We start from the raw sequence: 14,261 nt of genomic DNA on the forward strand, positions 1-14,261 counted from the left end.
CAAAAAGTGCATTGGGAGCTGCTGGGCTCCCCTGATTCCTTAATGTAACAGAAAAGACAGCATTTGTTAGCCTGTTCGCCTGAGGATATTATTCCTGATGCCTGTGGGGTTTGTCACGACTCTCTGCAGCAGTTTGTTTGATAGTTCAATAGCTTTCAGTGCCTGCTAGTGTCAATAATAGTATAACTTGGATTAATTATTTCTACATATTGAAAAATTAAAAATCCCAGAAACATGTAGAGATATATGCCAGTGGCGGCTGGTCGATTGATAGTGCTAGGGCGCCACCAACCCACTCCACACAAGGAGAAAAACAGACCTTCACTGAATTCATTTTTTAAGCATTCTTTTTTAAAAAAACATTCTACCTGTCTTGTGTTCCTGATTGGTTGAGTGCTTCCATTCTTTGGCACTTAGACAGAGCTCCGGGCTCCTCTCCTCTTCGATACAACAGATTTGGAGCATGGAGATGTACTTGAAAAATGCACTCATAAAATATATTACACAACACCACTCAAAAGTAGGCAGCAGGGGGGGATACGTTCCATGAACTCAGACATAAAGAGCGAGCCATGCAGTGTCACTGGATCAGAGCACAGGCTGTTTATAAAGACGGATCACAGCAGTAGACCAGACCAGCATGAGTCAGCAGTTTTTACATGGTGCAGTTTATAAGTTTGTTAGGTAAAGTAGATCTTTTCCTATGTGCAAAATTATCATAATGCGAATTCTTTAAGTCAGTTACAGGCATTTTCGAGTATGTGCTCGAATCAGGCAAACCAACTAGATAAACATCCCAGTCCATCTGTGAGAAATTGGGCCCACCCTGGAGAACAATGCACCAGCCGCCATTGCCTGGATATATTGAAATAACAGAACAGTCTACCCCCCGGCACCAGAGAAGGGCCAGGCAAGCTGTTCCTGCTGTTTTGATTCCTCCAGCTCAAGCCGTGGTAATCTTGTAGAAAAACTATAGAAGGCGGCTGTGTGCTGCACTTAAAGTGAGGCGGGGCAACTGACCAAAACTGTTTCTGAGACAGTTACAAGTGAGTCCTTCTGAATGAAATGAAATGTGGAAGATTTTGTATTTCATAAAAAGTGACATCTCTTTGAAGGGGTTCCACTTAGTGGTACATCTGGAATTATTGCAGAATAATAATGAGAGCAGCAAACACTGAGGCACCAAATGAAGAGCTTTCAGGAGGAGAGCTTTGAAGTGAACTTTCATCTATTAAGTCTTTAGTGCTGTGAATATGTTACATCACATGTGTTAATTGAGAATAAACAAGGAAGAACACGACAAAGACGAGGCTGGGAATCATCTCTCTGTGATTGTATGTTTACATATTCAGAGAGTTCACCTTTACATAACCCTTTATTAAAGGAGCCGCAACTGCTCAATGCACATCCCCTCAGTTAGGTGTGTAGTGATTTGTCTTGCCTCTTTTTCCAGATAGCTTTTGAAAACATCTCCTCTCCTACACATTCTGTGTGCACTGCTGTTTCAGGTCTTTAGGCTAAATACATTTTCCATTTGTGCTGAAGCTCTAACACTATTACAGGGTTTCATTTTCTTTCTGTTTTTCTGTTTTTGTATATTTTTTTTATTTTTGCTCCTGAGAACTGATTGCTGTGTTGTTGCTGTTTTGCCACCAAAGAAAGCAATGTGGTAAAGCCAATGTTTAAGTGCATTTAATTGTCAATATTGAACCGATGTGAGGACCCAAGTGTAAGACTCAGAGACAGGATGCAACATCAAAGTCTGCTTAGTTTAAAGCAGGGTCCATTACACAGAAGGTCAGTAGACAGGAAGCAATATCCAAACCAGCAGGATAAGGCAGAATCCAAAAACACAATACGGTCAGATGAAAAGCTTCTCAGAACACAAGGGAATGCTGGGAGGCCGCCACATAGAAACAAAACGAACTGGCACAGAAGCAGAGGAACACAGAGGCAGCAGTGGGCTTTCTATTGTGCCAATTTGTGTATTCCATGTTTCCTTTCTCCAGAAGTGATCTGAAAATATTTCCCCTTTGGCAATGATGGAGGATCTTCCAATTTTTTTTTTACAAACTTTGTTTAAAAAGCGCTTCATAGACTTTCTGACACATTGTTTTTCCAAGCACACCTTCGCTACCCACTGAAAATGGCTCCCCCTCCACCAGTTCAGAACCACTACATTAGAGCGGGGCAGGAAATCACACAGGTGTAAAAACAGGTTGTCAGGGAGTTGAGGTGTAAGATGAGAATCAAAATAATACAGGGCAAGACATGAAAAAATATTGGTAGCAACAGGGGACTAAGCTAGCCTGATGATGTCACACACTTGTTTTTCTCAAAGCTCTTCATGTCAAAATCTATCGCAGCAAGACCACAGGGCCCCATTGGGTAACATTTTATCCCAGCGTCTCCAGTCTGAAATGATTTTTTGCTTTCAGAGGTCACAGACAAAGCTTCTCAACACAACATCCACAGAGTATCATACTGATATCATGGCTGAGAGCAGAAATGAAACATTATAAAATAAAAGTGGTGTATCTGAAAACTGTTTTGTGTACCCGTACTGCATCTCCCTCTATCCCACTTTCCAAGCCCGACACATTTTCAGCAGATGGCTGTTTGATGTTTCTGCCTCTTGAAGGAACTTTTTAGTTTAGTTTTTTTTTTTTCTTTATTAATACCATGAGAGGAAATTAAATGTCACACTCCGTTGTTGAGCAAATACACACACATGCACAATCAGGATCCAATGGACATGCACCAATAGAGAGGTGTCAGAGTGAGGGTGCTGCCCACAGCGAGTTTTCCCCCCCGAGCTGGTGGGAAAGGTGTTTGATGACTTGCTCAAGGGTACCTTGGCAGGGCTTGTTCCACACCGGGAAGTGTCTTGAGATAACATTTGTTACGAATTGGCGCTATACGATTAATTAACCACATTAATTGATTGATTGATTGAACCGTACCTTAGCTGTTCTCTTCAGGGTTCTCTTAAGCGACTGTAATACACGTAAACACATCAAGCAACTGCAAAAGCTAAAATAAACTGGTTTGCAAATGAGTTTGAAAACGACTGTTTTTTTTAGTCATCAACAGAGATTAAGCATTACTGCAGTTATCTGTTTTATCACTATATCTCCTGTAATGTATGTACATTTACATACAATACATTTTCCCCACGGTGCATTAACCCACATAATGACAACACCTGACAGATTAGTTTAAATGATTCTGTGGGTGTTAGTGTGTTAATGGAGGGATATACGTCACAGTGAAAAATCATTAGATACTTACCAGGCTGTTGCAAATCAATATCCATAGGAGAATAAAGGATACATTGTGCGGAGGTATATGAATCCATACTTACGGATTGATGTGTGTTTCTGCTATTCAAATTAGCAGCACTAATGAAACTCTTTATTATAGCTGAAGGGCTCATAATAAAACCGTCAGACTGTGAAGAACTCATTCCTTATCCCCTGTCTACATTAATCAGATGTCGTTGCTAACAGGCCAGCCATCTAGTTTTGTTGCAAAGGGCCACACATTTTCATTAGCGACCTAAGCTTGTTAGCAATCACCCTGAGATCTTTCTGGATATGGCTGTTTCTACATCTTTTTCAACTGCTTCTTTTTCACCACTCCCTATATTATACAGATGTATGTCAGGTAATTTCTACCCAAAATATTTTGTAATTTCAAAGATTCCATGAGGACAAAATAAACTGAAAGATTTCCAAACTCATTAAAAACCTTTAATAATGGATAATGCTGCATTACATACCCCCTTCACAAACTAATAACCTTTTATGCATTAAAGCCTTCGCAGACTCTGGCCTTTACAGTGTGGGGAAAATTACAGTAATAAAACACTGAAGCAATTACCATGACTGTAAAAACCTTTCGATGCATTTTAGGGAAGAAAAAAAACGCTTCTCTCCCTCCATCTTAAACAGTATTCCTTTTTCTGAAACATAACAATACATATAACAACCCTAAGTTTCTTTTTCTCTGTGCTGTAGTCCTATTGGACACATTATTATATGCAAGAGAAAATGAAACTGTTAAAATGAAGGACTTGGTAAAGAATACATTTTATGTTTTTATTGTTTAGAAATACTTACCATTAAAAAGAAACAACCAAGCAAACCAATGGATGTTTCAACAAAAGCCAACACTACATCTATCTTCTGAGCCACAGACCAAACGTAAAAACAAATTAATGAGCAGCACAATTGGTCTATTAAGCACACAAACACAAGCTGTAATTTATTTTGACCTGACCCCACATACACCATGAAGCTGTATTAGATTCTCAATAGAGCACCTGAGCCGTGATTGCATCAGGTTTACATGGACGGGATGGCCGGCTTTTCCCTTTGCATATAAAAGCTGTTTAAGTCAAGGACGAGAGAAAAGAAGAATAACATGCTGACTGTCACGGTGGATCACGGTAATTTCCTGTAAATTTAAATGCAATGCTAAGCTACGAGCTAACTAAAAAGCACTTACATTAGCCTGCTAACACATCAATGCAGGCCACAAGCAATTGCAGCTCGAGCAAAGGACAATTTGGAGAGGGGTTGCAAGTGTGTCGCTGTAGGAGAGCAGTGGCTTCAGTGTGGCGGCGGTTTGGCAAAACAGTAGTTTGTTTTGGTTTCATGCTGGTGCTCAAGGACGACATCTACTGAATCAAAAAGTCACACATTCTTCTTTTAAAAATCAACATTTTTGTGACAATATAGAAATGAGCTGAACATAATTCGGATCTCAGAATCAGAATTTAAAAATGTTTTTTTTCACTCTTTAAGGTCCTGGCTTCCGCATTTTGGACAAAACTGAGGATCCAAGTAAATAAAGTAAATAAATCTGTGTTACAGATTTTGCATCAGTCAAAAGGAGAAAAACGTATAGCCCAAACCTCAATCTCTCAAACCCTTTTGGTAAATGCAGTTCTCAGCTGATACAGGAATGCACCATGACATCACTGTCAACACCGACAAGCCCTGCAGGGACCAGAGACCAAGAACCATGAGCTGAATTAACTAATTACTAACATGAAAATTTTGTCAGAGTCCACTCAGTTTCTAAATTAAATTAAGAAAGCCTTTCTTCAAATTAACAGACTATAGGAAATTGAACAACATGAAGCATTTTCATATCATCAGGTGTTTGGCATTTTCAGTAAAGCTGAATTGTTCATAACCTGAAACACACCTGACAGCAGCCCATTGATAAAAACCCCCCCCCCAAAAAGAACAGGTTTTATCCTGCAACTATAGCTTTTTTATTTATTTATCTCAGGGTTTTTTTGGAGAGACAGGAAGGTGGATAGAGGCAGAAATCGGTGGGAGAGAGAGTAGGGAATGCCATGCGGGGAAATGCCGCTTCAAGGACTACAACCTCTGTACGTGAACTAACCTGTAGGCCACCGGCACCCCCAAACACAGGTTGTTTTCAACATCACAGTTGTTTTCTCCGGCTGTAGTGAAAATATCACCTGGCATGACATATCTGAACCTGATAGCCACATCACCACATGCTCCCCCCTCTAGCTCTCGGAGAGGATGTTTACCATAGTTTACCTGCCAACAGTGAAGCTGACAAAGCTCCTCAGTATGGAGTTCAGAACAGAAGCCCTTTCTTGTGACCCTTCCTCTGCTGCAGCTCCCATTGCAAACTAAACAAAGGGGTTAAAGATTGTTCAGAAACATAACAAGACAAGAGGGTTTACAATGAGGTAACCCAAATGAAATAGAAGTTCCTGTAATTGTGAAACTGCCTCTCTTTTTATATGACTTGGATCTCCTCACTAGTGAATTTAACCAGAGGGAAGGAAGCATTAATCTGCTGCAGCACATTTTTCCAACCCTGCCTCTTGGTTTGTGCTGTAACTATGGAAGCGATTAGTGATCAAAATTCAAATGATAAAGCTAATTTGAAAATTCAAATGCATTAACAGAAATGCTTTTTAATTTTCAGAACATGGGTGTATTATTTGACTCAAAAATAAAATGATGATTAATTTATCTAATTTGAATTTTAGTTTTTTAACTTCAAAAATGCACATTCTTTGACTAAATTAAAATGAAGAAGAAAATTACATTTGCTTTATCATTTTCAAAATGCCCCGCTACATCTGTATCATAATTCAAATGAAAAAGCTAATTTTAAAATGAAAATACAGTAACAGAAACACGTTTTAATTTTCAGATTATACACATTTGACCTATATTTAAAATGAATATTCAGTCATCCGTTTGCATTATACTTTTACTCTCTATGTATGCATATTGTATGACATCATTCAAATGAAAACGAAAAGGTCTTTGGCTTTTCGTTTTTCAAACTTGCCGTGCTAAAAAGTGATCATAATTCAAACCAACTCGAAAACGAAATGGCAAAGTGGACGGCGCAGGAAAGTGACGTCAGACTCCAGCTCCCAGGCAGGTGAACGTAATATTTACAGTCTATGAGGTGAGCGGGTAGAATGCGCAGTACGATGGGTGACGGGGTGAATCTTTAACGCTGGTTCAAGCTCCAAGCTAGTTGATTTTCATTCAATTTTAGCGTTGTAGTTGATAACATTTGGTGGACATAGAAAGAGGAATATTAATCTTAGTGCAATACCTACAACATCAACAGTGCACATTCTGTAAATTTATATTTGTAAATCTTATTCATACATTCAATTCCCTGTGCATGTACATAACTCATTATTAGATACTCGGTGCTTTGGTTCATGCTTATTCTATTAATATTAATATTTGATTCTATAATCTATAGGGTTGCTCGGTGGTGCAATTGTTAGCGCTGTTGCCTTACAGGGAGAAAGTTCCTGGTTCAAATCCCCATCGTACAGGACCTTTCTGTGTGGAGTTTGAATGTTCGCCCCGTGTGTCGGTTCCCTCTGGGTACTGCTTTCTCCCACAGTCCAGAGACATGCTTGTTAGGTTAATAGTGACTCTAGATTGCCCGTAGGTGTGAATGTGAGTGTGGCTGGTTGTCTGTTTCTGTGTGTCAGCAGTGTTATTGACTGTCGACCAGTCCAGGGTGTTCCGAGCCTCTCTTCCAATGACAGCTGGAATCGGATTCAGCCCTGAAATCCTGAACAAGGAAGCGGTATAGATAATGGATGGATAATTTTTTTTATACACATTTCTGTATTTCCCACTGCTAAAGAGCAACTTTAACAACCAGATTTCCCCCCCGGGATTGATAAAGTATTTCTGATTCTGATTAACATGAGCAGACTTTCATTTTACTTTGGATTTCATCTAGTTCGAATTTGCATGTGTGATGATGACTTTTCATACACAGCCAAATCCATAAATCAGATGCTCAGAACTCAAAACCCAGCTTTCCTCCTCAAAGTAGCCTAGCTTGTAAACCAAAAAAAGGTTAGGAACAGGAGTACAGTCACTGACTTTTAGCATAGCCACAAACTGCAAACCTTTCATTTATGTAGTTTGTTTAACTCTGGCTTAATCTTCCCTCTTGCTTTTGAGATGTCTGCAGCTGTTGTCATGACAATATCGACTGGAGTAATGTTAGTTACAGAGAAATGGACTATCCTGTTTATAGGGCCATTTAAATCCAACAGCTTCTTAATGAGAGGGAGGTCAATGAAGGCATTCAGTGGACCTGGTGGACATTAATAGGAAGCTTGATGGCCCCCATTTTCTATTTTTTTTTAGTTCATAGTGTGTCATCTTTAACCTTTGCTAATAGATACGCCGCCGTGGCAACCCCCCATTCCTCTGTCCTCCTCCTCATGACAAGCTGCAGCGGCACAAATGGACAATGGCATCTTGACACTCCCTTTTCATTTTGCATCTAATGATTTCAGTTGTGATTTGAATGCTGAGTCAGAGCCACCTACTCAGACTCATTAGCAGGAGAGTTTGGATCGTTAGGCTGGATGTTTGAACTGTGAGATGAGGCGAGTCAGGCCAGCAACGAGTCCAAAGGTGTCAGAGTGAGTTCTTAAGCCTCATTTCACCTCATTTCACTGATGGTTCTCAGTTAGTTTATGACTGCGTGTACTGCCAGAGATATAAGTTATCACAAAGTGTTGATGGAACATTAACATGAGCAGTTAAAGGATTTATTTTTTTGTGTTTGCAAGGGATTTTCAAGCCATAAGAGTGATGCTGCAGGATGATGTTAGCAGTAGAAATAAAACCTCAAAACACAAGACAAGAAGACAAAAAAGCAGTATATAAAACAATAAATACGATAAATATGTGGATTTTTGTGAAATATGACAGGACTGAAACAGAGATATAACTCCCAGAAGTCATGGCCAAATTCCTCTGCTTTGTGGTCCCAGAGTATTCAAAGTATTGCTCACCCCGTTTGATCCTCGTTGGATGTGGCAACTGAATTCCCACAAATGCAGCATATCAATATTACTGCACCCATATTAACCAAATAATCATTCTAAAACCAAATATGTGGCACGAGGCTCCTCTATGAGACATTACATTTTACCCAAGTACCCATGTAAATATGTAGGAATCTAAATTCCTATGATGATGATGATGATGATGATGATGATGATGATGATGATGATGATGAATTTATTTTCGTGTCATGCACACAAAGTGCCCAACCTTCATGGGCTTGTAAGACACCAAAGAATTCAGTTGCAGTGGTTCACAAAAAACCATAACATTACAAAGTTGCCAGCTCCTGTCAAAGTTCAGTCTGAAGCAGTGTGTTCTGTCTTTTTTCCCAGGCTTTACAAACAACATCTGCTATAACAAAGGTTCCTTTTTTAAAACACAACTCAAATTTTTCATAATCGTCTAACCAAAAGAAATCAACATAAATTGAAGACATAGTATGCATAATAAATACGACCACAGGCATGTCTACTGAGATTGGATGGACCTATTCATTTTAAATCGACTTCTCTTAAACAATTCCCAACTTGTGTTCAATGTTGAGTGTTTTATTTATAACCAGGATTCTGAACTTGTTTGGTTTTTTCCCTTACTATTTAGGGTTTTAAAAAATCTTATAGTGCAGAGAAATTGTTTAAAAATAATCTCCCTTAACCCGCTAAGCCTATCCATCTTCTGTTGTATTTTGAGAACTGAATTTCATCAATCGATCCATCAGTCAATCTTCATTTGTATCGGCCAATTCTTAACAAATGTTATCTCAAGTCACTTTACAAAAGAGCAGGTTAAAGACCTTACTCTTTGTTAAATTGTCTACAAAGACGTATGTACTAAACAACATTTAGCAAAGTTACGGTGGCAATTGGCACACTGTGGTAAGAGGCAGGAACCTCGAGCAAAACCAGACTCATGTTGAACAGCCATCTGCCGACAACAAAATAACTTTAATTTAGAATAACTTCAATGAATAATACCTCTATTCTTTATGCGACTGACATCCACCACTGACCTCATACACAGGCTTCCTCAGGTGTGGCGAGAGGAAAACCCACATAGCTTTATTTAAAGTGTTGCGGTACTGTCTCTTCTATTGGAGAGGCGAGCAGGCCGTGATTGGTTGTCTGGCACTCAGGCCTCTGGTGAGCTTCTCTTTTGTCCCTGCGCCCAAAGGGCCACTCATGCGATCTGCAAAAAGCTGCTTCTATCAGCACTGACAGCCACACACAGGCCAGAGTCAAACCCTGTGTGAGTCTGATAAGTGGGCAGCTAAATGTAAGCTGCGGGGTAAGCCCCTTCATTATGTCCACATGCAGCCTACTGTAAACGATGAGGTCTATCTGCGCTTGATTCCCATCCCTCACAGAGGTTAGCTCCGTGGATTAAAGCAATCTGCAGTCCAGCAGTCACGACTGTGGCCGCGCTGGCTGTGAACTAGCAGGGCTTTCTGTAGTCATGACAACTTCAATAGACTCCATGACAAGGCTGAAACATGGATAATGATGTGCAGAGGTTTAAAGTTTAGCACTTAACAGCATTTTCCTGAAGCACCTGAACCTACAAAGAATGTAAATCTGATGTAGATTTACATACATTCGGTATGTGGGGCATCTTTGCATAATCTAAATGTGCAAAAGTTCCAAATGAAATGGGAGTGAATTTTATTTCAGCTGCGGTATTCAGATCTGCATGGTAAATGTATTTTACTTTTGTCAGATAAGTTTGGTCACAAAGCAACAATAACATTTTCTGTCTGTATATTCTATTTAGAATGTGGTGATTTCTATATCTGAGTTCACAGAAAATTCCTTTGCATGCAGTTGATCAGTATATTTCCAAGCTGTAAAGACTTGCTGTAAAATTGAGTTAATCTGTCGGCATCATGGGTAAATCCATTCTCTGACATAGAGTGTGAGTCTGGAAGAGAAGGCTGGCTAGCAGTGGGTCGTGTGGGCTAACCTTCAGCTGGTTTGCTCAATTCAGGCTCTCCATAAGCGTCCGGTAGGTGTCTTCAGGTAGGTTTTGTTCAAGCTGTTTTGGGTTGTGGTTGGTCGTTTAATGAAAACAAAGCTGGTGGTAAAAAGGCTTCCAGGTGAAGTACAGGTTCAATGTTGTGTCTATTCTCACCATGGTTCATCACTAAAGTCACACACTGAACATTGCCGCAGAGAGGCTTTATCACACACATAGGCTGCAGGAGTGTTTGATTAATTCATCTCACTCCTAGAGATCCAAAACACAGAGGGGACTTTCGCACAGTTTCAGCAGCTGGCTGTTCAACATGAGTCTGGTTCTACTCGAATGGTCTGCCTCGCCACAGTAACGTTTCTAAATGTTGCCAAGTGCTGCGCTCAGGGTGGAATGATGTTGGGTCCTTGTAAATAGTGTTTTTAGTCTAAACATGGAAAAATCCTCTTTTACACTGTTCTGTAGGACCCTTTATACTTATTTGATTAGTGTCTGAACTTCAACAAAGTCATGCTGTCTCAAACTGACTCTGGCTGTTGTTCACTAACCAGAAATGACTATTTGACTGCCTCTTTTTATTCGTCCTTTTTACAGTCTGTCCGACCTTTTTTTTAAGAAATAGGATAAAATAAATTAGATGAAATCAAACAGAGGAGCTAGATGATCATCAGCCAGTCTCGATGAGACACTAAGTGTCCCAACACAACGTAAATACATCCTGACTATAACACCCCTCTGTCTCCAAATGTATTCTGCAGTAAATAATCAGTGTTTACAGGAGCATTGAATGTGAAAACAGTCAGACAAAATGAAGCAACAACCCATATCTCCTTACTTACTCATCATTCAGGGTGGTAGAATGGTTTAAAAAACAAAAAGTCAATCAATATGTATTTTTTTTCCAAAATTTAACTAACACATCATTTATGCCTTTAGTTTTTTTTTTGTCATTGTTAGGCATGATTCTGGTGAAGTAGCATTTCTGCTGTATCTCCAAAGACCCTTTAGTAATGAGAATTGTTAACATCAAACACATGACAGAAAAAGGGACTTAGAAGTCACATATTATTCTCCTTTTCATCAAGTTAAAATAAGTCTCAGAGCTCCCCAAACAATCTCTGGGAAGTTTGTTGTTATAAATCCACTCTGATCCTGTATGTTATCATGCCTAAATAAACCCCTCTATTTCAGCCCTGCTCAGAACAGGCTGTTTCTGTGTCTGTAGCTTTAAATGTAAATGAGCTGTGTCTGGCCACGCCCCTCTGGAAGGGCTTGGGTGGCATGGGCTTTCCTGCACTATGTCCAACTGCTTCAGCGAGAGGGCAGACTCGGAGGACAGAACAAACACCTAGCTGTTGGAGTGTCACCCACCTGGGGGAGGGGTTCCTGCCCTTAGAAGGGAAAATCTCCAAACGGCCTGTTTGAGCACACATTTTCTGAAAAGTGGAGCAGGCAAACGAAGGAGAGGATGGAGTTTTGGGGTTTTGTAGACTAGCTAGAGACACATATTAGTGTTAAAAAACCACAGTAAAGGGTATTTAGCATAATATGTGACCTTAAAGTTGAAGTAGAAAAAGTCATTCTAAAGGCATTCTTCTGTAACTTACCTGCTGTTCTTCATTGCCATGTCTTCCTTTGTGTTGTGATCAGCTACTGTAAATGACAGAAAACGATAAAAAAAATTATGTATCCGATCGCCTTTCTCTGGAGTAGATCTTTATTCCAAGAAGACTCGCTTTCTAACTAAAATACATCACACAGAAGGAACAGTCGAAGATATGTGCCCTGTGGTGTGAGCCTCTCTTCTCTCCGTCTGGCAGAAGTTTAAAAGCTCACCAATGTCAACTGAGATGAATTCGGCCTGAATCCAAAACAATTACCCCCTAAATTGAGACCAAAACCAGACTAGTTCACAACAAATGTTCCAAGTTGAATAAGCATGGATTCTTGTGTTGCTGTTGCACAGTGTTGACAGTGTTGTGGTGCTGATTGGTGAGATGGCTGACACAGCTCTATGGACTTACAGTAATTGGCTTTGAATTCAGATTACATAGAACAAAAGTTTAAATGAAAAGTATTCCATTGAAAAAAAAGCAAAACCAAATCCTACGTCTGGTAAGTTGCACTTCTGTCCCTGTGGCAGGTAGTTCAGATGCAAGAGGTGTAACATTGAACACCTTTGAGTGAGTAATTAACCTTGAGTGTACAGTTGAGATTAATGGGCCGTGTCAATGTTGGTGATAAACGGTATGATGAGAGAATCACAGATAAAAACCTTCTGCAACCTTGGCCAATGTCTTCCAACTCCACCAACCCTTACTACTTTAATCTCTGCCACATACTGTTTTTAGACGCAGCCCAAGGCTTGCTGTGTGACCTTGCATTTGCATACGGAACCAGCTGCGTCATTAACATAATTGTATATATGACTATATGAGACGCATGTTCCTGCTGTTTCAGTTAAAGAAGTTTTCAGTTTTTCATTATAAAGCCAAAGTATACTCATCACATATGTATTTAATGATAACTATCTGCATACTTAGTGTTTCGGCAAGTTCAGAAGCATACAATGAAAGAGCATTTAATTAAATAATCAAATACAAATGCAGCCACAGACACACTGAGCTGAAAGTCACCAGTTTACAGGGTGATTCGTTGAACCGAGACAACGTTCTTGTTCTCTTTAGTTTTACAGGTTTCCACATCGTCTTCTAAAATGGAACTTAATGATTCCAGCTACTTTCACAGGTGTGTACATGTGGCTGTGCAGTGACAATGACACATCCCTCAGATGAGGATAACTACGGACTTGATTTATCTGTGTCTTCAAACTTTTTTGCCTTTGTTGTCCCTGCTGCTGTGCTGACTCCGTCACCAACCCTCTGCCCCCAATCTGACCCTATCCTTAGTATACTGCATCTTGCATCCATGACGCACTTCGAGGATGCGTGCAAACCAACACAGCGTTCTGCCCCCGAGAAACATTGGAGGAAATTGTTGCTTCAGTACTATGAATAATTACACAAAACATGTCTTGCTTAGTTACTGCAAGAGATAACAAGCTCACAAACTGACACAGACATCCTTTGGTGTGATAGAAAATGTCCTCTAGTGTGACACCTTATTTTTCACACCTACATAACCATAAATATATATATATAGGTATTCAAAATTGTTATTCTTTTGACTTGTGTAGTGGGCTTTGATTGACGTGGTATCATTTGTATAACAGATGGGTAAATTCACTCAGGCTTCGTCCATTTATATATAGTCTATGATTTAAATAAATCCTCAGGCATCCTTTCCTGCATGTTATTTCCCGCTCTCTCTCTCTCTCTCTCTCTCTCTCTCCCTCTCTCCCTCCCCAATTTGTACTCTATCCAGTCTTGTCTTCAATTATATAACAGTAGGGTTATCACAGTGGAGTTTTTATTGCTTATGTTGATATATATATCTCTTCTGTTCTTGTGTAATTTTTGTGTTGTTTACTATCCAATTACATCAAGTGAAAATGTAAGACTTAGTAGTAGAGAGTATAATGTTGTTTTATACTGTAGGGGTATACTGAGAGAATACTGGGATAAGCTGTCTGAATTTCATTGTGCTCGACTGTATTCTTATTCTCCACACATACATTGGACATCCATTATTCATGACTTTAAGGCCTTCTATAATCCTCGAACACTAGCCGTTTTGGTAATACCGCACTCTTTCTTCTCTCAGCCACACTTCTTTATCATCTCTACAAAGTGAAGAGAGCATAATGTTACCCATGCTGCATGTAATCAATGTCTTTTTTACAAGTTCTGAAGTTCACAGGCACTTACCTACAGCTAATAAATGTTTCTGGAAGGCATTTAGACTCAAGGACCCAATCTTCATCCATTTCCA

The sequence above is a fragment of the Labrus bergylta genome, chromosome 19 (genome assembly GCF_963930695.1).
Source record: "Labrus bergylta chromosome 19, fLabBer1.1, whole genome shotgun sequence".
NCBI classification, from domain to species: Eukaryota; Metazoa; Chordata; class Actinopteri; order Labriformes; family Labridae; genus Labrus; species Labrus bergylta.